This window comes from Macaca nemestrina, chromosome 9 (assembly GCF_043159975.1).
Source record: "Macaca nemestrina isolate mMacNem1 chromosome 9, mMacNem.hap1, whole genome shotgun sequence".
NCBI lineage: Eukaryota > Metazoa > Chordata > Mammalia > Primates > Cercopithecidae > Macaca > Macaca nemestrina.
The window spans coordinates 60460518-60486098 of NC_092133.1; the positions used below are offsets into that span (position 1 = coordinate 60460518).

At 36.1% G+C, this 25581-nt stretch overlaps 1 long non-coding RNA gene across 1 annotated transcript; it reads left to right on the forward strand.

Moving 5' to 3' along the window:
• The first annotated feature begins 332 nt into the window (after nt 1–332).
• On the forward strand, nt 333–23907 carry LOC105466151 (uncharacterized). The gene is made up of 5 exons (XR_977993.2): nt 333–356; nt 4415–4623; nt 9278–9414; nt 19209–19361; nt 23078–23907. It is a non-coding gene; the product is annotated as an uncharacterized lncRNA (long non-coding RNA).
• The last annotated feature ends 1674 nt before the right edge of the window (nt 23908–25581 follow it).

Sequence of the window (25581 nt, forward strand, 5' to 3'; positions counted from 1 at the left end):
AGGTACCACAGGTGAAGCTTCCCAGACTCCTGCAAGTCTATGACTGCTAACAACAGTTCGCAGACCAAAAACCAGATGACTATTTTGGTGGTGTCATCAGGATGGTTCTTTCTTTTGCTCTCTAAAATTTCCAGGCTTCTCCAAGCTTTTCTGTATTTTTTGTTCACATAGTCTGATTTAACCCAGACTAATTAAATTCTTTACTTCCTCTACCCTGGAGAGCAGGGTTAAGAGTTGAAGAGAAGACAACTGCTCCTGACATGAAGTCCACACACTCCTCTCTCTCATGCTTTTAAAGAGGAAGTGACAGACACTTTACCAGGGCAGCATGAAGAGAACCGAATGAGGAATAGAATGTGAGTTTCAGAAAGACTGCCTGTCAACTGGACTGTGATTTTGAAGTGACTTAGGTATTACCTAGCAAGGCCACGATAGATTTTTGAAAAAGTCACAGAAGCAAGCTCACATTTTGTTAGAGCTATAACTGCCTTGAATCGATGCCAGATTGCCCAAAGTTAGCTAACTTCTAGGCTACACCCAAGACTTATAGCTTAGGAAGATCTCCTTGTTACGTGAACAGGTTTAGATTAATCGTATAAACAAGCCTTGTCCAGTGCTTACTCACCACATGCAAGACACTTTTTGTCATTTGGGGTTTGTAAAGGATGATCCCTGCCTCTGAGAAGGTTAGGGTTTGGCTGGGATCATAAGAGATATTACATAAAAACTTCAATCACATGATATTAAATGTTCTGAAAGCAATTCTAAAATCATGATAGTTTTCAAATCATATGCTAGGAAGGCCACTGTCACCATTTATTGCCTGTGGCACACACCTATATAAGGTGAGCAGATTTCTTGGTATGCCAGCCATCTCAACTAAATATTCTTACCTCAAAAGCAGAAAGCTGGGTTGTTTGCTTGTATTCTTGAATATCCAAATATGTATCTGAGACAATTAAGGGCAAAGTGACTGTAGTGTTCCAGTCAGTGTCTGGTTTGATTAAAAAAATGTCCAGCAACTAAGAACCTCAAATATCAGGGAAAAAAGTTTGTTTTCACATAGCAGTATTTCCTTTGGTAATTTGCCATGCAAACAGTCAGCAACTGTTGGACTCTTAAATCTTTCCCAGTGTTATGTCTTACAGAAAATAGAAAAGTTATTAAACATATGCCTATGGGGAAGTGTGAATCACAAAATCGAATCAACTAGAATTAAAAGCTTCATATTTTATATGATTTATATTGAGATTAGCATCTTTAAAAAAATAAATTTATTAAAAGAATAAAACAGTGAATAAAGTCATCTTCAGGCATTAGAAGGTCTCCTTAGCTTTCAAAATATAGTCTGCCTCCAGAATCATTCCTAATCGTGCAGGAAGGGATTATAAATCTTGTATGGAACTTGGGCCATGTTGATTAACCAAATAGAAACATTTTTTAAAGAAAAATATTTTAGGCTGGGCATGGTGGCTCACACCTGTAATCCCAGTACTTTGGGAGGCTGAGGCAGGTGGATCACCTGGGTCAGGCGTTCACGACCAGCCTGGCCAACGTGGTGAAACCCTGTCTCTACTAAAAATACAAAAAATAGCTGGGTGTGGTGGTGGATCCCTGAAATCCCAGCTACTCAGGAGGCTGAGGTGGGAGAATTGCTTGAACTCAGGAGGTGGATGCTGCAGTGAGATGAGATTGTGTCGCACTCCTGGGCGACAGTGTGAGACTCTGTATCAAAAAAAAAAAATGTTTTATATTACAGTGTTTTAACAACTCATTGCTGTTCATTTGAAGCAGGATTTCTTCTTCTAGAGTAAAACTTTATCTCAAATCCCAATTTACAAAACAGGAAAAAAAATCATGCTTTGGTAAAATACATTTTCTAAAATTTACTTCATAAAATGCATTTGAATATCCTAATTTGAGCTTCTTTTATAACCACAAACATTTAATTCAGTACCTAAATTTTTATTTATTTGTGTTAGCTTCACAATATGGAGAAAAGTGACATTCATACAGATTAGCTGAATATAATCTTTTTAAAACACCATACAATCACAGTGTACTTTTCAAGCAGGTATGAGAAGAGATGTTATATTTAGAGGTTTCTCACAAAACCTTTTAACGGTGCGATAAGCATTAACATATTGGTTTTCTCTAATGTACTGTAATTTGGGATTGATGTGTGTATGTTGTTGCAATATATATATATATTTTAAATAGATTTGCTTTTTAGAACAGTTTTAGGTTCACAGCCAAGTTGAGAGGAAGGTACAGACAACCCATATATCCTTTGACCCCACTCATGCATAGCCTCCACCATTATCAACAGTCCCCACCAGAGTTGTACACTTACTGCAATTGTTGAATCTACATTGACACTTCATAATCACCTAAAACCCACAGTTTGCATTAGGGTTTACTCCTGATGTTGTGCATTTTCTGGGCTTGAATAAATGCATAATGGCATGTGTTCACCACTGCACTATCATATGGAGTATTTTCACTATCTTCAAAATCCTCTGCCCTCTGACTATTCACTCCTTCCTTGCCTCTAGTGCTTGTCAATCACTAATCTTTGTATTGTTTGTGTAGCTTTATCTTTTCTGGAATGTCATATAGTTGGTATTGTAGATTATTTAGGCTTTTCAGATTGCCTTCTTTCACTCAGTAATGTGCATTTATGTTTCTTTCATGTTTTTTCATGGCTAGGTAACTCAGTTTTTGTTTGTTTGTTTGTTTGTTTATTTATTTATTTTTGAGACAGAGTCTTGCTCTGTTGGCCAGGCTGGAGTACAGTGGTATGATCTCAGCTCACTGCAACCTCTGCCTCCCAAGTTCAAGTGATTCTCCTGCCTCAGCCTCCCAAGTAGCTGAGATTACAGGTGTGTGCCACCACACCTGGCTAACTTTTGTATGTTTAGTAGAGACAGGTTTTCACCATGTTGGCCAGGCTGGTCTTGAACTCCTGACCTCAGGTGATCTGCCCACCTTGGCCTCCCAAAGTGCTTGGATTACAGGTGTAATTAATTACAGCCACCATGCCCAGCCAACTCATTTATTTTTAATGCTGAATAATATTTTATTGTCTGGATATACTCCAGTTTATTTATCTATTAATCTTCTAAAGGACATTGTGGTTGCTTCCAAGTTTTAATAACTAGGATTAAAGCTGCTATAAACATCTGTGTGCAGATTTTGTGTGGATATGTTTTCAACTCCTTGGGGAAAATACCAAAAAAATGAGATTGCTGGATTGTATGGTAAGAGTATATTTAGTTTTGTAAGAAACTGCCAAACTCTATTTTGTAATGGTTTTTAAAATTAGTTTAAAAACATAAATATAAGATTTCAATGACATATTTATAGATTTCTGAAATACTTCTTTCAAGTGTAGGCAAATCTCTGCTATAGTGCATAATAAAAATCAAAGCAGTAAGAATGTGGAGCAGCAGAAACTCTCATTTATTCCTGGTGGGAATGCAAAATAGTACAGTCACTTTGAAAGACAGCTTGGCAAAAAATAAAAAAATAAAAAAAATCAAAACAGTGCTACTTACCCCAATAGACTGAATTAAGGAGTATATAAAAATATGATGATGAGATATAAATTAGACCTTTTGTCGATGATAGTTCTTATTTTATTTATTTAAAAAATCTGACTCTACAAGTTACTTTCAGTGTCATCTAGGACCATTTATTTAACCTCTATAAAATACATTTTTCGTATTCATAAATTGAAAGTAACAGATACATAATGAATTGTCATGAGAAGAGTAAATTATTATACGATGTATACTCTCTCCTTTCTTCCTTTTAATTGTAGACTATTATTACTAGTATTAATTGAATTATAAACTCTATTAACTATCTGTATTATCCTTCCCCTCTCCACACAGTGAGCAACAAAAAATTTATTTGTAATGAAAGTCTTTACAGAACCATCTCTAAGGGGAGCACAGTATATTCTATTGTGTTTCTTACATTTTATTCTGAACACATATATAAATCATTAAAATTTAATTACATTAATAAAAATTTTTTAAAACAGAAATTGGATCACCTTTAAGAGGATGACATGAAACTCAAAAGGCTGTGTTTACAGCTGCCTGCAGGTCTTCTCCTTGTAGATGGCATACAATAGTCTCTGAAAACAAACTGCTTAACCTGGGAAGCCCCAGAAGTTCTTTACCCATTATAAGGAAGGTAAAAGTCTGGCAGTTATATTTGACTTCTCTTTTTTTTTGCTCTCATATCAATCAATTGTCAAGTCCTGGAAATGTTCCTGCTTAATCTCAATGTCTGCTACCTAGTTAGGCTTTTATTATGTTCTTCCTGGATTAAACGAATAACCTCCATTTCCATGCTTGCCACCTTCCACTAATCTGAATGAGTACCACCCTCTTTCTGAACACAGGTCGATGTCTCAGGTGTTGCCTATGGAGTGAAGTCCAAGCTTCCAGAATTTGGCCGTTGTGTCTTCTCAGGCTTGTTTTTCACTGTTCTTCACATCAAATTTATTCCTGTTCAACAATGAACTGCTTGTAGTTCTGGTATACATCATAGGGTTTCATTTCTATGTCCTTGAATTTCTTCCTTCCTTCATCCGGATAACCCAGCTCAGGGGTAAGTTATTTCCAGAACTTCTTTTCTAAGTGCGATCCCCTCTCCCTACTCAACCTCTTTCAAAATTAGTTTAGGTGCACCTTCTCTAGGTCCTATACATCCCTATTCATTTCTTATCATCATAATTAGGATAGGACATTGGGATACACTCTGTTTAGGTGTCGGTGTCCGTCTGTGAACTCCGTGAAGAAAAAGCAAGTGTCTTATTGACTCAGTGTCCAGCATTCTTTCTGGTCCCTAGGGGACAGAGAAAAATGTGTGTTTCACTCATGAGATAAATGAAAGCATAGGTTGCCAACACTCCCACTCTTTCTCAGTGTAATCAGGAGTTAGTCAATAACGTATTACATCTACTGGCACTTGAGGTTTGCTGATGGCTGGTTTTTAAGCACAAACTATTCAGCTTTTCTTTTGCCCTGAGGTTTGTCTTTAAATGACCCCCCCACACACACACAAAACAAATTTGGGTAATCACAGCCGTCCTTTATAGTAGTGGAAGTTCCTGTTTATTGGAACTAAACAATTATGGATGTCTGCATGTATCCGTGTGCCCCAGTAAATGGCCTAGTTAATGGGGAAAGCATAAAGTTTAATTGATGGGAATAGTCCATTGTATAATTTGACTTCTTCAGCCAGAATTTTATTGGCAAGCTCAGTAGGACACCCAAGGCTGACCATATCTTTACATTCCTGAACATATACTGAGGACTTCTTGAGACCATGGAAATGTACCAGTATAATTGTGGGAGATGAGTGCATAGGAGATTTACATGAAAGGGGGATTTAAAAGCATCCTGTTATTATCCTACCAAACTTCAGTGAATCTGGATACTGTAAGCATCTGATTATACTATAATAGGAGTATATATGAACTGGAAAAGGTCAAAAAATGACTACTCAGATTCCTCTAGAGATGAAAAGGTTTAGATAGGTTTGTTTTCCAAGCCAAACAAAACCCATAACTAAGAAATGCTGTCTATGCTTCAAGGAAATGGTTGGAAATAGACATATTTTCTTTTTTTTTTTTTTTTTTTTTGAGACGGAGTCTGACTCTGTTGCCCAGGCTGGAGTGTAATGGCATGATCTCAGCTCACTGCAACCTCTGCCTCCCAGGTTCAAGCAATTCTCTGCCTCAGCCCCCCAAGTAGCTGGGATTACAGGCGTGTGCCACCACGCCCGGCTAATTTTTGTATTTTTAGTAGAGACAGCGTTTCACCATCTTGGCCAGAATGCTCTTAAACTCCTGACCTCGTGATCCACCCACCTTGGCCTCCCAAAGTGCTGGGATTACAGGCATGAGCCACTGTGCCTGGCCACATATTTTCTCTTTAGTAGCTATTACTATGTAATGTACTATATAATTTACTTTTCATCTTGTTTATATCTGTTTCCTCCCCTGCAATGGAAGCTCCATGAAGGTAAGGGTTTTGTTCTGCCTCATATGCTCCAGTATCCCCAGTGCTTAGAATAGTGTGTGTAAAATGATAATTCCTCAATAAATATGTTCTGAATGAATTATTTAATAGGTTAGTAAGACACATTAAAGCAATAGCAAATGCTATCAAGAACTGCATAATGGAGAATAGTTAATGCCACATTCTGTGATTCCTTTGGTAGTATCACTATTCCCTTTCAAGGTAATTAATTCATTTTACATCTGGAACTTAAGACAATTATCAAATTTAGAAATCTTTGAAATAAATTCAAGTACTTGCTGGGCAAAAACACTGAACCAGGCACTGTACCATTGTACTTTTAGATTCTTTTTATTTCAGTATCACCCTCACCCTGTAATTATTTTATTATGTATTATCCTATCTCCATAAAAATAAGCTTTTCCATTTTAAATATTGTAGGCAAGATTTGCTTAAACTATGAATTGAAAATATAATGGAAACTATTTACTAAATCTGAAATCGACCCATATTTACTTTTTTTTTCTCAAGTCCCAAATAAAATAAGCAGCCATTGCACTTACATATACAAAAAACAAAAACACCTAGCAAATTAGTTTAGCTAGCAATATCACAATATTCTCAATAGAATCGTTTAATTTATTGAAATATTTTATTGGAGAAGGAACTTCTCTAGTTAGGTAATTAATGTAGACCAACATTCTGTTAAGTATTAATTTCCTTAAAGTATATTTCTTTCTTTTTCTATGTGATCCTTTTCTATTTTTGAAAGGCTCAAAGTACTATTTTTTTCATATTATACAGATACATGAAGCCTTAGTCTGTAATAATGATTAGTCAAAGGAAAAAGATATTACAACGTATTACTGTGCATCAAAGAATTTTAAGGTGCCAGCTGCTTGGGAGGCCAAGACAGGAGAATTGCTTGAACCCAGGAGGCGGAGGTTGCAGTGAGCCGAGACCGTGCCACTGCACTCTAGCCTGGGTGACAGAGCAAGACTCCATCTCGGAAAAAAAAAAGAAAAAAAAAAAAAGAAGAATTTTAGGGTTAACTGAACATAATTACTTTATATTATGTGCTTATTTTCGAAATTGCCCAGATAATTACAAAACTTTTCATAGAATTTCAGTGAAAGAAGAAACTATGCCATTTAACAAATATGAAGTCTGAGGCCCAGAAAGCACTTGACTTAAAGGTATAGAATTAATCACTGCCAAAGCTCAGATCATAAGAAAGACATCAGATTTGAAAGACTGCGTATTAACAAATAGAACATCACTGGAAATAAACATTAAGGAAAAAATCTAACCTATTTAAATAGACGGCTTGAATGTAACAGTGTACTGGCATCATTTTTGGCAAAACCAAATTACTTGGCTAAAATAATCCCTTTAGCATCATTAAATTCCAAAAAGCACAAGTAGTTAATATGTGTTAATTGCTGTTCAGTAAATAAATATTGTTAAGTATCACTAGAAATATATTTTAAGGAAATTAATACTTAAAAGGATGTTGGTCTATATTGATACCTTACTAGAGAAGTTTCTTCTCCAATAAAATCTTTCAGCGATTCTGTTGAGAATATTGTGATATTGTTGGTTAAACTGATTTGCTAGGTGTTTTTGTTTTTTGTGTATCTGAATGTGATAGCTGATTATTTATTCAGGGCTTGAAGGAAAAAAATGGGGTTTTCCCTTCAATTTTCATTTAGGAAGAAATACTTTTAAAGGAAGAAAGGAAAAGTGTAATGTAATAATATCATTGTTCTGACTCAAACGGGCTCAATATGTGGGCTACAATATATTTCTAACTATACATGCAGAATGCTTCAATTGTCCTGTAACAAGACTATTGAACTTAAAGAAGACTATGTAGGAGACACTGTTCATGAGCTGTTATATTTCATGATTTGCAATTTTAGAAAAGTCTCATTTTTCAGTACAGATGAATAACACTTTGTAGAGTTCATACTATTAGGAGTTGTTGAGTAGAGCCCTGGCTGATTTGATTGCCTACCAAATCAGGTTTAAAAGCTTATTAAGTGATTATTGGATTTAAAAGCCTATCACATAATCATCATACTTTCTGATTATTATTAATACATATTTATTCTGAAAATTTCAGAAAATATAGGAAACATGGTAATTTTACCACTCAGACATAACTTATGTTATCCTTTTGCTGCATTTTTCCAAAATTGTTCTGTAGGTATATATCATTGTAGACATATAAGCCCAGCTTCTAAAACTAGGCCTCCTGAATTCATGTTCCAGCTCTGCTACTTGTTAGTTATGTGTTTTTGAGTAACTTCCATAACTGTTCTAAACCTCAGTTTCTTCACCTGTAGGATGCGGAGAATATTATAACCTACCTCATACAGTTGTGAGAATCTAATGAAATAAATACATTCAAATAACTAGTAATGAACAAATACATTCAAATACTAACATCTAGCCTGTGTTCCATAAATAAATTATTACATAAACAATTTGGAACATACTACATATATTTTGGTACCTTTTCTTATCATTTAATATGTCCTGAACATTTCTCCAGGTGATTAGTAGTCTTCTTGATTGTTAATTATTTTTAATGACAAAATGGTATACTAGCACATGAATGTATATTTCATATAACAATCCATTGTTATTGGACAGTTCAATAAGTTAAAGGTTTTATGCTGTTAAAATAAACATTTGTAGATAGTTTTGCCTTATAATCTAATATATAAAATTCTCTAAAATGAATGGCCAAGGACAATAATGTGTGCCACATCTTAAGTCTTTTATACCTGTTGTCAAACTGAACAATGGTTTGATGGATTTTAAAATTCTTTTAGTGACTTTAAATAAAACAATTATATTTCCTCCTGATTTATTTCTTATTAAACATCTTGGCTTCACAGTGTAAGACAATAATGGTCTTTGATTAAATCTGTGGAATAAATGATGTAACATAAGAACTTATGCATCTAAATAAATGTTACTTTTCAAAATAATTATCTTAAAAGAATATGCATTTGTCAGATCCATGAGTTTATTTACCAAAAATTTTTTGAAATTATTCTTTGGCAATTGCATAAATATATTATGGTGTATTATGATTTTCTATAACAAAGAGTAGTTGAACTTTATCTCTTTTTTCATTAAAGTTGACTTAAAATAGTTATTTGCAATGTTTCTTATTCAATATCCATCTTCTTACTTATCAATCAGAATCTTTTTTTTTTTTTTTTCAGTTGGCGTGATGACAATGTATTTGGCCCTGGCAATAGATTACGGCTGGTCTAAACCAATTCTCAGGATATCTTAAAACTAGGAGTAGCCTTAAGATCCTGTTTTGTCAAGAATACCTACTTGGAAGTCTAGTCAAAAGGTATTTATTAAGGTTTTTGCTTTCATGATTAAAGGAGATGTTTGTAGTTACCCATCCTTTCTTGTTCTTCACCCGTCTTTCTGCCTTGAATGAAGTCAGGGTAGTTGAGACTGCAAAAGTCATTTTGTGACCAGAGAGATCACCTCAACCTCCCTGAGCTTCTGAGTCAAGTCAATAATTACCTATCTCCAGACTTTTTATTGTATGAAGGGAGAAAGAGTTCTATGTTTTATGCGACTAATGACTTTTACTTGACTTGAAGGCATTCCTAAACATAAATACTGCTACTTTTACAACTGCTTTTGAGACATACTTTAGAGAGTTCATCAAAATTAATTGCTCTAGAAGTATTTATGAGTTCATTAAAAAATAGGGTAGTTTTTAAAGGCATAAGTCAAAGAAATTACAGAATTATTGTTGGAAAGAACTTTAGAAATTGTTGAATTCAGATGTTCTCAGTGGTGGATTTTCATGACAATTATTGTTGGAATTTTAGAGAAATGCACATGTCTGGGCCCCATGCCCAGGCATTGTGGTTCAGGGGATCTCAGGTGGGCTCCAGGCATCTTTATTTTTTTAAAACTACAGGGTGATTTTAAGTTACTGATCTATATTAGTAATCTTTCTCAAACAATGATCTGTGGACTAACCTGAAATATGTGTATCTAGCAACAGATTAGAATTCTTCAGCCTAGATAGAGGAAGTAACTTTATGCAACTGTATTATTAAAGTTAAGGTGCTGGTAAGCATGGGAAGAAAGCAGTCATTGTAAATCAAAGTTAAATATGGACGATTTTCTTTCTAGAAAATAAAAACATGAGCTTTGATGTTATTATTTCAACTGTCTCATCTTCCATGAGAATTTCACCTTTCATTCCACTGCTCAAAATTGTTTAGATTTCCAGAGTTGACTGAGATTTAGTCCAATGGTGTGGATCTACCTTGTTTGAAAGATTAGGCTAGGTTAATGAATGAAAGCAGCTTGGAGGGGGCTGTTGGCAGAATGTGGTGCTAGTCGTCATTGTGCCCTTTCCGTTCCCAACTTCTCTACTATGAGAAAGTGAATTTGCTATGGAAACTGATAAAAGCACAGTTTGATTGCTTTTATTTCAGTTATATGTGCAATTACTTTATAAATTCTTCCAGACCTCAGTTGACAAGTCAATCAGGTTTCTATTTATTATGTAGTCTCAAATGATTTGGATAATTTATTATTTAATAAATACCTGTTCTCCAAAATGAGCTCTAGTAATTTTTAGAGATAGAAGGCAAATATTCAGAAATAGTCATTATTTCTAGGCCTAAAAGAATAAATTTTCTTAAATCTCAAATTGTGGCTTATTAAAGATAAGTTATGCCACTCTCTTGAGCTCTTTCAACTCCAATTTAACCATTTTCCGTTTAAACTAGGTTAGTCTTATTTTGTTAATTGTTAGCTCATTCTAGAAAATGTATTTTATATGCATAAATGTTCAAATACACAAATATATACATGTACATTACATATGTCTATATAAATATGCATCATGTATATGTGTGTATATAGTGAACAGTTATGTTTATTCATGTATATATAATTGTATATATACAGTATATATGTATGTATATACGGACACACACATTTATTCTAAAGTATATTACATAGTCTCCTAGAAGTATATAGAGAAAATATTTTTGAAGATTTTTTCTATCTTCTCCTATCCCTTCTGCATAAACAAGATCCTGGGCAGCCTGTGGAATTTAAGATATGCTTTAGGGAGTGCTAAATATAAAAAATGCATCCCATGTAAATGGGTCTTAGTAGCTGTGGTTATCTAAGGCCTTGGATATATTGTCTTTTTGATTTTATTCTAGACAGCAATTGGCAGAGAAGACCTAGGCTTCAAGGGTTCTAGACTTCTCTTGGCTGTATTATTATGTGAACCATTTCCAGACCAGTAGCCTGGGGCTTTAGGGGCTTAGGCAGAGTTTGCTGAGGTACAAGGCAGCAGATGCCGTTAGCTGCCTGAACAGAGAAACAGTATTGTGTTTTGTCGAAGAGCACAGTCTTCAGAGTTTAATTGCAGCATTCCCATTTGTAAGCTGTGAGCCTAGTCAAGCTATGTGAGATCTCTAAACTTCACACTTGTTATCTCCAAATTTTTTTTTTAAAGGATAAGGATTAAATGTGATAACTCTTGTAACAGCACATAGTGTTAGCTATCGCTGCGCCTGGAATGCAGTAGATGCCCAGCCAATGTTAATTGCCAAATTAATCAAGACTTTTTCGTGTACATGGGACAAAAAAAGTAAGTCTCAAGCTAACTTGCATAGCATTGGAAATTAACTAGCTCACATAACATAGAAGTCATATTTTCAAGTTTTCAGGTAGCTTAGTCTTAGAGAGATGTAGGTTTTCAGGAAACAGAGTAAGCTCAGTGTCTTTTGTCTCTCAATTACACTTTCTTCTACTTTTGCTTTACTTTCAAATAGGTTTTCTCTGTTGTTTACAAAGATGACCCCTAGTAGCTTCTACTTACATGGTCCTTAGAGCAGAGACCTCAGAAGGAGAGAGTGTATCTTTCCCAATAGTTCCAAAAATTCTCAGAGAAGGTTCTCATTGGCTCAGCTTGGATCATGTGCCAATTATTTATCCAATCAATCTAATCATTTGGGCCAAGGTTTGTATTGCTCTGATTAAATATGCAAGGTTACATATCCACCCCAGAGGTGGAGATGAGAAGTTGTAATTGTCTCTGTGTGTGTTGGGGGTGCAGTAAACATTATCTGAAACTCATAGACCTAGGGTAGAAATGAACTTGTTTTCCCAAAGACAAATAGGAGTTCTGTTCGGCTGCAAGGGACAAAGAATGTTGGATATGGTAAAAGAAAATCAATAATGACCAGAATATAATGACCTCCCAAACTACACATCTACTCCATATGTAATTCTTGCCATATTATCTTGCTTATTTTTTATAGCATGAACTCATATTTATTATTAATCTTTCTTTATGAATTGATTCTCCTCCCACTGTTTAGAATGTTTCATGACTTCAGGGATTAAATTTATGTTGTTTGCTGCTATCACACCGCCTGAGTCTGTAATAGTGCTCTTTTATTTTTAGCTTATTAAGTGTTGAATAAATTTAAAAAATAGATATAGTTGATGCACTCTGTTTTTGTCATTCAGTGTGACGTGCCAGCAAGGAGGTCATCTTCAAATTCCCTGCTTTCTTAAAAGAAAACACATTTTTTTTCTACCTTTACTAAGAAATTCTTGTCACCATTATTATGTTTTCTATGGCTATAATTAAGCCAATATTTTTATCCATAACTCCTTTAGCCATAATTTCACAGCTTCAGCCATGTCAAATTCCACTGCAAACACATGGGCACAGTTTTCCAACTGGTCATTTGCAAACTGCTATTATGAGCTTAGAATAGATTGCTGAATAATCTGAGTCTTTGTCATCAAAGATAATGTCTTAGTCTGTTTGTGCTGCTACAACAAAATACCCGAGACTGCATAATTCATAAATAACAGAAATTTATTTTCTCACAGTTCTGGAAACTGAGAAGTCCAAGATCAAAGTGCTTGCAGATTTGGTTGTCTGGTGAGGGCTGATTTCTTGTTTCCTCACACAGCAGAAGGGCAGGGAACAAGCAAGCAAGCTAGCTGGATGCTGCATGAGGCCTCGTTCGTAAGAGCCTTAACCCCCTTAATAACGGAGGAGCCCTCATGGCCCGCCCACCCTTCCTTCCTTCCTTCCTTCCTTCCTTCCTTCCTTCCTTCCTTCCTTCCTTCCTTCCTTCCTTCCTTCCTTCCTTCCTTCCTTCCTTCTTTCTTTCTTTCTTTCTTTCTTTCTTTCTTTCTTTCTTTCTTTCTTTCTTTCTTTCTTTCTTTCTTTCTTTCTTTCTTTCTTTCTTTTGAGAAAGCAATGGATTATTCAGGAAATACATGGAGAACATCGGAATTCAAAAACCATATTTAATCTAAGAATCTGTGAACAAAATTAAAGTACATTACCTGCTGAAGTTGAGGGTAACAAGAATTCACATATCTATTAGCCATCTGTGGAAGTCTCCCCCAGAAAGTTACACCTTGAAAGAATGTACAGTTAATGTAGCTGAGTCCAGGTTACCTACTCAAGTTCATCTAAAACAGCAGTGAATTCCAAAAGTAAGGTAAGGACGATCTAATTAATTTGTAACATGTTCTACATGAAATGATGATGTAATGACAAACACTTTTTGTGCCTGATAAGCCTATTAATAAAGAAGAGAGAGATGGTTATTTGACTATGTTATCTATGGAAGAGAAAAACCAATCATAGATATTCTGGTTATAACACAAAATGCTTTGGTGGAATGGTGCACTGGTGCATTAATCCCTTCTTACACGGCTAAGAAATACCTGATGCTGGGTAATGTATAAACGAAAGAGATTTGATGGACTCACAGTTCCACATGGTTGGGGAGTCCTCACAATCATGGCAGAAAGTGAAGGAGGAGCAAAGCCATGTCTTACATGGCAGCAGGCAAGAGAGTATGTGCAGGGGAACTGGCCTTAATGAAACCATCAGATCTCATGAGACTTATTCACTAGCACGAGAACAGCACAGGAAACACTGGCCCCCATGATTCAATCACCACCCACCAGGTCCCTCCCATGACACATGGGGATTATGGAAGCTACAATTCAAGATGAGTTTTGGGTGGGGACACAGCCAAACTATATCAACTGAGTACCCCAGTTTGACTCTACAGCTCCTTTGTTATGTTTCTGTAGCTGTGATTACTATTACCTCTGATCATGACAACAATGAAAATGGTTCTGATGATGACACCTCATTTTCTTGAACACTAAAGGACTCTGCTAATCATTTGAAATTCATGGTCTCACTTAATACTTGAAATAAAGTGTAAATTGGCATAACTATTTTTTTCCTGTTGTTCTTATGAAGGAGAGAGGTTTTGAGAAGTTAGGTCAGTTGCCCAAGATTGTTCAGCCAATGAGTGGTATAGGTGAGACTCGAGTCCAGGTCTGTTTTACTATAGAGTTAAAAGGCTCATAACCACTATCAGTCCTTCTGATGGTTATCTGATGTCTTTGAAATGATCAATCTATAGTTAAATCTAAAGAAGTATCATGTAGAGAACTAAACCCAGGACCCATTATCAGCCAACCAAAGAACAGACAGTTCACAAGGCCCCCTGTGGCATAGCCAGTTGTGTTTCTCCTCACAGCTTTAACCCGCTACTCTGCCATTCACCAACTCTAGTTTGTCTAAGGTAAGCACTGGAGATTGCCTTAATACTGCTTATGTGAATCTTTAAAATCCTATTATTGGTTTCTGAAGGCTTTCATCCATCACCCCCTTGTGATGAATCTCTAACAAGGCATTTGCCCCTCCTTTCACTTTCAGACTCCCTCATCCTCAATAAATTTCTCTGTGAAGCCACAATTAATCTTGAGTAGCACATTAACCTTGTTCATATCAAAGTAACCCTGCAGGTTTTGCGGTTTTACATGTGATTAGAGACAGGTACCTCCCACGCTGCGAGTCTCCTTTCACCACGGGCAGCAGGGTAAGGATGAACTTTCTGATCTCTGCTCCCATTTATCTCTGTTCCCTAGTCAGCTTGGCTATCTACAAGGCCCTGCAAGCCTCCCAGCTTTTACACAACTCTGGCTGATCTGTCTGCATTTTTCTCTCTTATCCACTTATCATCTGATGAAAGTCCCTTTGCATCTTTCCATTTTCTTAAATGCCATTGCTCAATAAATTAGTTTGAATTAAACATTCAAAATTCTCAGGCTATATAGAAAATCTAAACCTTTTATTTAACTGATTTTAAAAAAAGTCTGCTTGTGTCTGAGCGACTGGATTCCCCTTCAGAGAGCATTGTGTTTTTGCATTCAGAAACTCAGCTAATAACTCATACTCACTATGTCTCCAAAGGTAAGAAGGTTGATTAGTTCATCAAGATTCCACTAAAGACAGCCCCTTCTGCAGTCTAGTCATCTGGTGACAGTCAGTGATAAGCAGAGACAGCCATGTTTAGGCTCAGAGCAAAAAGCTTTTTACATAGTGTGATCAGAAGGTAACATGACCCCCCTTATCGCCCATCTATATTTCACTTGCTCATCTGCTTTGGAACTTATGATTCCAACCATTTTAATAATATTTCAAATTTAGACATTAGAGGCCTTTTTAAAGTATAATTAAGTCACATGAGAAGGGTCACCTTTCCAGACATTAATGGCTGTTAACATAAAATTAAGGATTAGTTTTGAGCCACTTTAATGACTCAAGAAGGACAAGAAGAGAATAGTAGAGTGATGTGATAGACTTAGATGTGATGAGGTGTCGGGAATATTTTACATCAGGTGGCTCCACATCTGGAGGGCAAGTTTGCATGGGGCATTGCAGTGAAAGGTTCAGGAGAGTCAGAGTGAAGGATGAGGTTTGTCAATATAAATGAGTCGGGGGCGGAGGAATATCTACAAAGGTTGAAGTGGACAGTCTGGGAAAATGCTAAAGTATATTTGTCTATTTTTAAATTTTGTCAGTGGCTCACAGTTATTTTAAAATGGATAATTTTAACTTAATACTTGTTTCTTCTTTTCTTATAACACAAATCATAGCAAAGAGCAAAGCAAAGGCATTGCTATATCTGATGCAATTGGTCTGCCAGTATGTGTTTCTCATAGTTTCCTAACTGAAGCTCCAGATTTAAAGAAACCAGAAAGATGTACGTGCCTCACATGGAAATTTTTCAAGTTCCCTTATGGAGAGTGGCATTAAGCAGATCCTTTTGGTTCAGTTAACTAGCATGTTTCACTAGTTTAAAGTCTCATAAAATATAGGTGAGATGAAAAGAGTATGATGTATGGAATTTAGAATGCAGAGAAGTACTTTTTAAACACAACATTGAACACTTAAAGGTAAAATCATCAAATAGAGTGTAATCATGGAGGAAAAGGAAGGATAGCCGATCTGCCCACGAGTTCAACACCAGTAGATTAAGTACCTTAAACTGATTATTAGTGCTTAAGAGGAAAACAGTTAAAAAGACCAAATGGCCAAGCATGGGATCATAAAACTCTTATTGCAGAAAGATGAGTTTTGAAAATTAGACAAAAAGGTGGAAGCTATTATTATGGAAAACAAAAATCTGTAGAGCAAAGATCACCAAGGATGACAGTGTCTTGGAAACCAATAGCAACAACTCTATTTTCTGAGGGTGGCAGACTCAAAGGGCTCCAGTAATAATTAAAGAGAAGAATGAGACAGAACCTGGTGGCCAAGAAACAAACACAAAAATGAAAAAGGGCCGAGCAACAGAGATAACCTCAGGGAAATCTACATCAACAGAGAACCTTAAAAAAAAAAAAAAAAAGAAAGAAGGTATGGGGGTTTGGAATTACCTTTTTTGAGGAAGTCAGTTAGAATCCCACTATGAAATAATTGCTTGAGAAAGAACAAATTTCTTTAAAGAACAAATGTAGGGATGGGGCTTATTCTCACAATATACTAGAATCATAGTCTTTGTAAATCTCTTGCACTCTCCTGGGAGTTGGTTCTAGTTCTGACGTCATAGGGGATGTATCCAAATAGGCAGTCATAGGAGAGTAAGATAAACCTGTTTTATTTTTTAAACCACGTTTAGAATTAAGCCATTTAGTGAATTATTCTTGATAGAGGTAAAGAAAAATTGGAAGACAATGAAAAAAGCCAGAAAAATAATAACGGTTAGGGAAAGAGGTGGTCATATGTAAAGAAAAAAGAAAAAGGAGGAGGAACATAATATAAGAGGAAACAAACCTAAGTTTTGTTTGTTTGTTTGTTTGTTTGGAGACTTTATGAGGTGCCTGGTACTGTAATAGCTCTTTTACAGTCTTTAATTCTTTTTATCATTTCAAAAAGTATTTCCATTTTACAGATAAAATTGAGGCACAGATCTAGGTATTACATAGCACACACGCTGCTTGTATCCATAATCAAGGTCGATCTCTGTGACTGTAACTACTGTACTTTTCTATGACAGGTTTCATAGATTTGGATTTAGAAGACCTGAATTCAGTCTTACAGTCTTGCCCTACCACATATCAGCTATGATGTCACTTTTTTTTTTTTTTTTTTTTGAGATGGAGTCTTGCTCTGTCACCCAGGCTGGAGTGCAGTGGCACAATCTCGGCTCACTGCCTCAGCCTCTGAGTAGCTCCGAGTAGCTCCAAGTAGCTGGGATTACAGGCATGCGTCACCACCCCTGGCTAATTTTTGTATTTTTAGTAGAGATGGGGTTTCACCATGTTGGCCAGGGTGTTCTTCAACTCCTGGACTCAAGTAATCCACCTGTCTTGGCCTCCCAAAATGCTGGGATTACAGATGTGAGCCACCACGCCCGGCCTGATGTTAAATTAATGCAACTATTTGGTTACTTATTAAGTGCTTACTATGTGCCACTGGCGCTTCTAGATGCCTAGGAATCAGCAGTGGATCAAACAGAGAAAAATTCCCATTTTTATACAGCACATATTCTAGTGGGTGTGGGGGCTTGTGGGGGACCTCAGACGAGTCAATACACTTCTCTCTGTCTCATTACCTCTAAAATGAGACATTTATAATGCGTCATTCACAAGATCTGTTTCCATGACTGAACTTCACAGCTATAAACTGTGATATGCTTTACAAATACTATTCTCTGATCATCTAGAACATGCCTGGCATGCCGTGATGCTCAGTAACTGCTGCATGAGAGGACAGTAAACAGGAGAGCAAGGGAGGCAGGGGAGGGGCAGAGACAGTAGGTGGGAGTGATGGCTGTAGGTGTTCTTCAGGGCTTCTGGTTACAGATGACCTGGTCACATTTCAAGGCAGAAGCAAAGTACAATATAGGCAGAGATGGATTGTTTCAGTTCAATCCCAGGGAATATATTACTTGAAAAAATAAAATTACAGTCTATGCAGCTTCCAAAGCAAATAGTTTATATTTGGAGTTGGAATGGTAGGATTGATGTAGGGATCAGTAAAGCAAGATCTAGGGGAGAATCACATGGATAGGATGGAGACATTGACATTCATGGAACCATGTGTTAATAGTCAAGTGGATGTTAGAGTTTGTTCCAATTCCCCTGGCCTTCTGCCCTCCCCACCTTTTAAGAAAAAAAAATGTAATTCTGGCATGGTTGTCCATAAAATAGTTAGGCTTAAGATGGCATCAAATCTCAGGCCTAGACTTGGTGTCTCCCACTCTGTCCATTACAGAACATTACCTCTACTGTCCTTCAGATATTTCTGGCTCATTCCGGTCCCAAGGGTGGTGAAGCTGGTGTTTAACTGGTGTCTGTCATCTTGCAAACATGCGTGAGTCAATGCTTATTCCCCTCTACGTAGTGAGACTCATGTAGGGGCAACAGTCATTTGAACTGATTGAAGTATTCAGATTCAGCAGATTTCCTAAAGTCAGAGATGAGATCTCAGAGAACCACACATACAGACACACACATACCCACAACCTAAGGCAAGGCATGGCCACACGACAGAAATGAGAGACACTGCAGTGTTAGAATTTGTTTTGGAATCCCAGGTACCAAACAGAAATGGAATTAAACTTTGTGCAGAGATTGAAACTTCATTTTCACATAGTAGCACTTACACTAGGTACTTTTTACTCCTGCTGAGCCATGCTGCTTACTTAAAGGGTGCTGTGAGAAGTGGTTGCTCTACAGTCTCCTGACTAAATGTGTCTTTCCTGCCAGTCTACTTAGTGGTAAACATCACAATGTCACCATGTCTATTTACAGAGGATATGAAACAAAGGAACAAAGGAGGAGTTCGTCGATAGTGATCTTTTTGTGATTCCAAATGCCACGTTCTTACTCTACTTCATCTTTCCATCATGTCTTTATTTGGACTAGGCAGTAGCATTTATGTCAAACCAGCTGGTTTCAGGGCAGGTAAGAACATTCTGACATTCTCTTCAAGGGGCTTGACTTATAAAGGCAGTACTTGCACCTGTTTCTGTTTGAAGAACTTTTGAACAATTTGATAATCATAAACTATTTTAAATATAGCAAAAACCACTTCATCCAAAGTACGGTAACAATTTGGTGACAGCAACATACTCTCTCATGGCTCTGTTCCCAAGTCTACCAGAAGTAAATGGAAGGCTCTATCTTCTGACTTGAGAAAGCCTTCTATTTATAGAGCATTTATTTATGTCTCAAGCACATTTAAATATAAATTGCAATAGTTAATGCCTGGTTTTATAACATGTCATTTACAATCCATTAAGTATTTTATTGCACGAATTGTATAAGAAACAGATTTATAGACTTCAATTATGGTATTAGTAGGGGATGATGGAATCTCACTGAAGATGTATTTCCCTTCAGTTTTTACAGAACTTTATTGCTACAGCATGATGTGAACTAGCTTCTTAATGTTTTATTGTAAGAGGACTGGAAACAAGTGTTCTAATAGGCAGAAGCCATAAGAAAAACATTCATAGTCTCTCACTAGAGATTATTGTTTTAAAATCAATGAGGAAAAAATAGGCATATATTGGGTTTTGACAATATAATATTTTAAATCAAGTTGGAAACTAAGTTTGATTTGATCCCATGATGTATAGTAGTAACCTATTTCTAAGTGCTTATTTTTTTTAGATAAGAGCCCCAACTACTCATTGAATGTGGCAATTCACCTATTTGGGGTTAGAGGCTTAAGTGTATTTTGATTATATAAATTTAGGAGAAATTTCAAGATAATTTAACATCTTCAACTTTTATTTACAAAGGGTATTAGGATGGGTCAATGAATATGAAAGGGGCTATATACTTGAATTAACAAGCACACGGCATTCCAATGTCACAACAGTTAGTTAGAGAATTAGAAATAAAATGATGCAAAAAACAGAGGACCCAGTGATAAGAAGGTTGATGTTTCAGAAATAATTCAGGGCTGAATAAAGTGGCGCCTGACATAGAACATATAAACTGTGCACCTAGGGGCTTAGGGCCCAGGGAGTGGAGCACTAAGTTGGGCAAACGTCCAGGAGGCAGGGAAACTACCGTCAATTTGTTCTGGATAGGCAAAAGAGAAGGGACTCGGGTGACTGACATTTGAAATAGAAATGTGGAAACGCCTTGAGCCTTCTGAGTCCAAAAAAAAAAAAAAAAAAAAAAAATGCTCTTCCGGTAACAAATATGAACAATGTTAAATATAATGCTATATTTATCAGTAAGGCTACTTAATCTAGATTTTCTGCTAATGCAGTGTCAAGACCTTAACTGGCAGAATGGGAGACAATAACTTGTCTGGGATATGATCTAGTTGGCATACATATTTCCCAGGTGGAAATTACAAGTAGGTTTCAAAGCTTCGAGGACTCAATGAGGATTAGGAGCGATCTGGTGCCGACTTTTTCCCCGGAAGCATCCAGGGAAACAGAACAGCTCTACAGTCACTGTTTTCTGCACAGACAGTAGCACATAGAGGTCATAAAGCCACCTGGTTCTCTTGCCTGTGTAGGAGCTATGCATGGGAGGACTCAAAGGACTGATTTCACTGCTGATGTATGAGAATTTCAGTCCATTTAAAATGATTGACTGTAATCTCTAAACTGTGATTTGCAACTAGTGGTTAAGGAATCGTCTCCTTTCCCTATATTTGTAAATGGTGTGCATTAATTACAGTCTTATTTCTTTGCTTAAGAGAATCAGTCAGACTGGCTTATAGCAACAGAGTCATTTATATTTGCTTCATACCATTTATTAACACAAGGAGTGTCTCTATTGCTATTTTCAGTGTTTCATTTTCTTTTGCTAAGAGCATTATCAGTTTTATCAGTCATTATTTCTGTTTCTAACATATTTCCAAGATGTTGATGACAGTACGTCATTATCAACCAAGAAGTTTGCAGCATTTAATTCTTCATATGCAATGCACAGTATAACTGATCTGTATAGTAAATTAAAATTATATAGATAACAATGGAATTTACCCTTGTAAGGAACTTTAAAAATCATTTGTTTAAAATTGACATCCTTATTTTAAATAGGAGATGAAAGCCTGCAGAAGTGAAATGACTTGGCCAACATCATACAGTTAATTAATGGCAGTTATAGGATTAAAATTCAATAGTTTGTGTATTCGGTACATGTTATGAAATAAACATTATTCTAAGGCTTTACCTATACTAACATAATTCCCATAATTATTGCATGTAGTAGGGCTACTATTATCCTTATCCTAAAGATGACGTAACCAAAAGTAATCTTCTCAAAATCATTCAGCTGGTGACTAGTAGAGCAAGGAGGAGGAATCAAGGATTCTGTTCCCAAGGTTGCCATATCTTAATCTCAAAGATACTGATTTCAAGTCCAATGTCCTATATACTTTGAAGTTCATTATTTAAAATATATTTATGGTCTTGTTTATTTATAAAAACACAGGAAAATGTTTTTGTAACAACCTGAAGGAGATAGAGACTAAGTAGTATCCAATTTTATAGATGAACAAATTAGAGACAGAAATAACACATGTCTAGTTTAGCTTACGAACTGGTGGTAAAACAGAGCAAAACTCTTATTTTACTTATTGCTTAAGTGTTCAGAGCAAATGACTAGTTGACTTTAATCCTAATGTCAGCCCCACCAAATTTCTGGCGTCTATTCTCTTTCTTCCTCAGTTTCCTCAAACCAGGGCTCACCTTCCTGCACAGAGATAGTGTTTCTCCAGTTAAGTCACCCAGCTCCTTCTACACTGCCCAGAATAATGTAGGGTTTAGCATTAAATCAGTCAGTTGCGTCATTGTTTTGCTCACCAGGATCCTAATTTGCAGCCTGAGCAACTTTGCTGTTCATTGGACTTAGAGTCAAGCTAGTGTTTCTGCTGCACTGTCACAGATTCCAAGATCTATACCTTATCATCCTGTGTTGGGCATGGAATATTCACATTTCTAAAGTCAAGCAGCCATCTGCACCATAGTCCACATGAGAGATCTGTCAGCGTCCCTGGTTCTGATGGCCTCTTCGTAATCCACATAGAATCTTACATGCAAGGCAAACCCTATGTTGTTCTCTTCTATTCTAACATTTAAAGATAAGAAGAGCATGAGATCATGTATGTTACATAAAGACTGCAGCACTATAAGTATAAGCCAGCAACGTAATCATAATTGTTATTTTAGGTACTTTTAGGGACTGAAAATGACTTTAGAGGACCAGAGCTGGCCCTAGAGTAACCTTCTACTTTTTGCCTTAAATTACAGTGGTACCTCAAACACTTTCCATTGTCTTTGGGACAATTTTGTTTTCAAATTGAAAATAATATAAAACTACTTTATATTAAGGTAAAGATACCCTTTACAGTATATTAATATTTTAACAAAATATAATATTTTAATCTAAATAAATGACTTTTTGGAGGGTAACAATATCAACAGTTTGTATTTGAGTGTGGGATAAATTTTGTGGAGGGTAAGATGTTTTCAGATCCCCTAATGCTACATTTAATTAGAAATAACCACTTATTAATAAATAATTCCATTCTTGAATAATAGCCTCTGCATTGTTTGCCTTTCTCCTCTTTCTGTTCCTTTTTATAAAGACAAAAGATATTACCTGAAAAAAAAAGGACCATTACTATGCCTATTTACTCTCTGCCCTAGTTATCCTGTCTAGAAGAAGTATGATCTACAAATCCAAGGCTGAGTGAGTCAATATTATGTTCCACTGGTTTTTTCAACCTCATGACTAGAGGACATGAAAGCAAAAGAGATGCCAACATTTTCACAAAAGTGACAGCACAACAGAGAACTAGCACGTGTGGCAGAGGAAACAGAGGAGCAAGCCACGAAAAACCCACAATTCACCTATGGTCCAAATGGGAGCAGAAGATACCCAGAATGAAGTAGGGAAGCATGAGAATGTACTGGAGCAGTGTTAGACACAAATGGCATTGGAAATCATTTGAAAGCCTGCAAATGGCCACATGACAGTAGTCATTTGTCCATCTATGTGGATTTCCAAGCCTACACATCATGATATGTCTATGTTCTATCCAAAATCTTGTTAGAAATACAAGGACACTACTATTAGCTGCTTCTGGTAACCAGGTCTCCAATACTATATATAAAATATATATGATTATTAATAATATATAAAATAATATATAATATACATATTAATATTTATATATAATTAATAATATATAATATGTTTTCTAGAGAAGAACATAATTTTGTCAATAAATATGTATTGAATTTCTGATCAAGATAGAACATCACCCTTTCAATTAGAGAATAATCAAGAATAAAAAATTTCCTTCCTACTGCACACTGTTAAGCCTTTGTTGAATGCCTCTTAGTAACACTGTTTGGGTTGGAGAAAATCCTGGGGCCGTGTGCCATATGTCACAGTGACCTCCTTCCCAATATCATGAGTTGACATTGCAACATTCTAGAGAAGAACATAATTTTGTCTCTCTCTCTCTATATATATATATGATATATATACACACACATATATACACACACACATATATACACACATATATATACACACACATATATACACACACATATATACACACATATATATACACACACATACACACACATATATACACACATATACACACACATATATACACTTATATACACACATATATACACACACATATATATACACACATATATACACGTACATATATACACACATATATACACACATATATACACACACATATACACACACATATATACACACACATATATACACACATATATACACGCATATATACACACACATATATACACACGCATATATACACATATATACACATATACACATATATACACACATATACACACATATATACACACATATATACACGTATATATACACATATACACACATATATACACACATATACATATACACACATATATACACATATACACATACATATACACACATATACACACATACACACACATATATACACACACATATATACACACAGATATATAGATACACACACATATACACACACATATACACACACACATATATACACACACACACATATACACACATATATACACACACACATATATATACACACACACATATATATACGCACACACACACATATATATAGGTATAAACTTTTGGGGTACATGCACCATGTTGCAAGTATAGATTGCCATGTTGGTCAAGCCAGGGCTTTTAGGGTATCCATTACTCAAATGATGTACATTGTACCCATTAAGTAATTTATCATCTTACTAGCTTGAGTAAATTTTTATACTCTCAAAAAATCATGTTTCTACCTGAGTAAAATGGGGTTACTAACAGGAATACTTATCACAAAGAGTAATATGTGATGTAATGTCATAATACATCTAAAATAGCACATTTTCTGGCACATAATTCGTGTTTCCTAAATGTTATTTACTTTGCTGTGACTACATTGATTAATGGAGATACCAAAAAGTGAAATAATTTCCCTCCAGGTATCTCTAGTTAACAGTGGAATTGAGTCTAAAATCTAATCTTTATGCCTCACCAAGTCCTCTTTCTTTTCCTCCTGGGAGTTGTGTTTCAAGAATAAAAAATTTCCTTCCTACTGCAGTGGCAGCTCACCCTCCTGTTTCAACTCAGAAGTCCTTCTCCATTACGACCCCTGTCAAGTGAGGAGTTGCTGTTTCTCCTACTAATGAGCAGAGCAGGTCAGTGGTATTGATAGTATCTACTTCCTAAGGGAATCCGCGGGCTGTCCATCACCATTAGTGCTTCCTTGGGGGCCCCCAAGATGTTACAAGGTGGTGTTACAGGTAAAAGAGATTCAGTGCTGCTGGACAAGCATGGAGCCTGACAGAGCGTGTGAAGGTCAAATGGGAGCAGGACATGGGTTTTTACTGCTGCTGATAGGCAGGCCTCTGCTAATGGAAAAAGGACCCTAAACAACAGTAGGATTAGCCCTTCACGCTTGTTTGGTTATAGCTGCCTTCCTTCTTAAACACCCTTCAAACAGCTGATTTTTGATTGGTCAAATCATGTATATATATATGTGTGTGTGTGTGTGTGTGTGTGTGTGTGTGTGTGTGTGTGTGTGTGTATCCAGAAATCCTATCAAATCAATGAACCAAGGTACCTAGAGAAAATCACT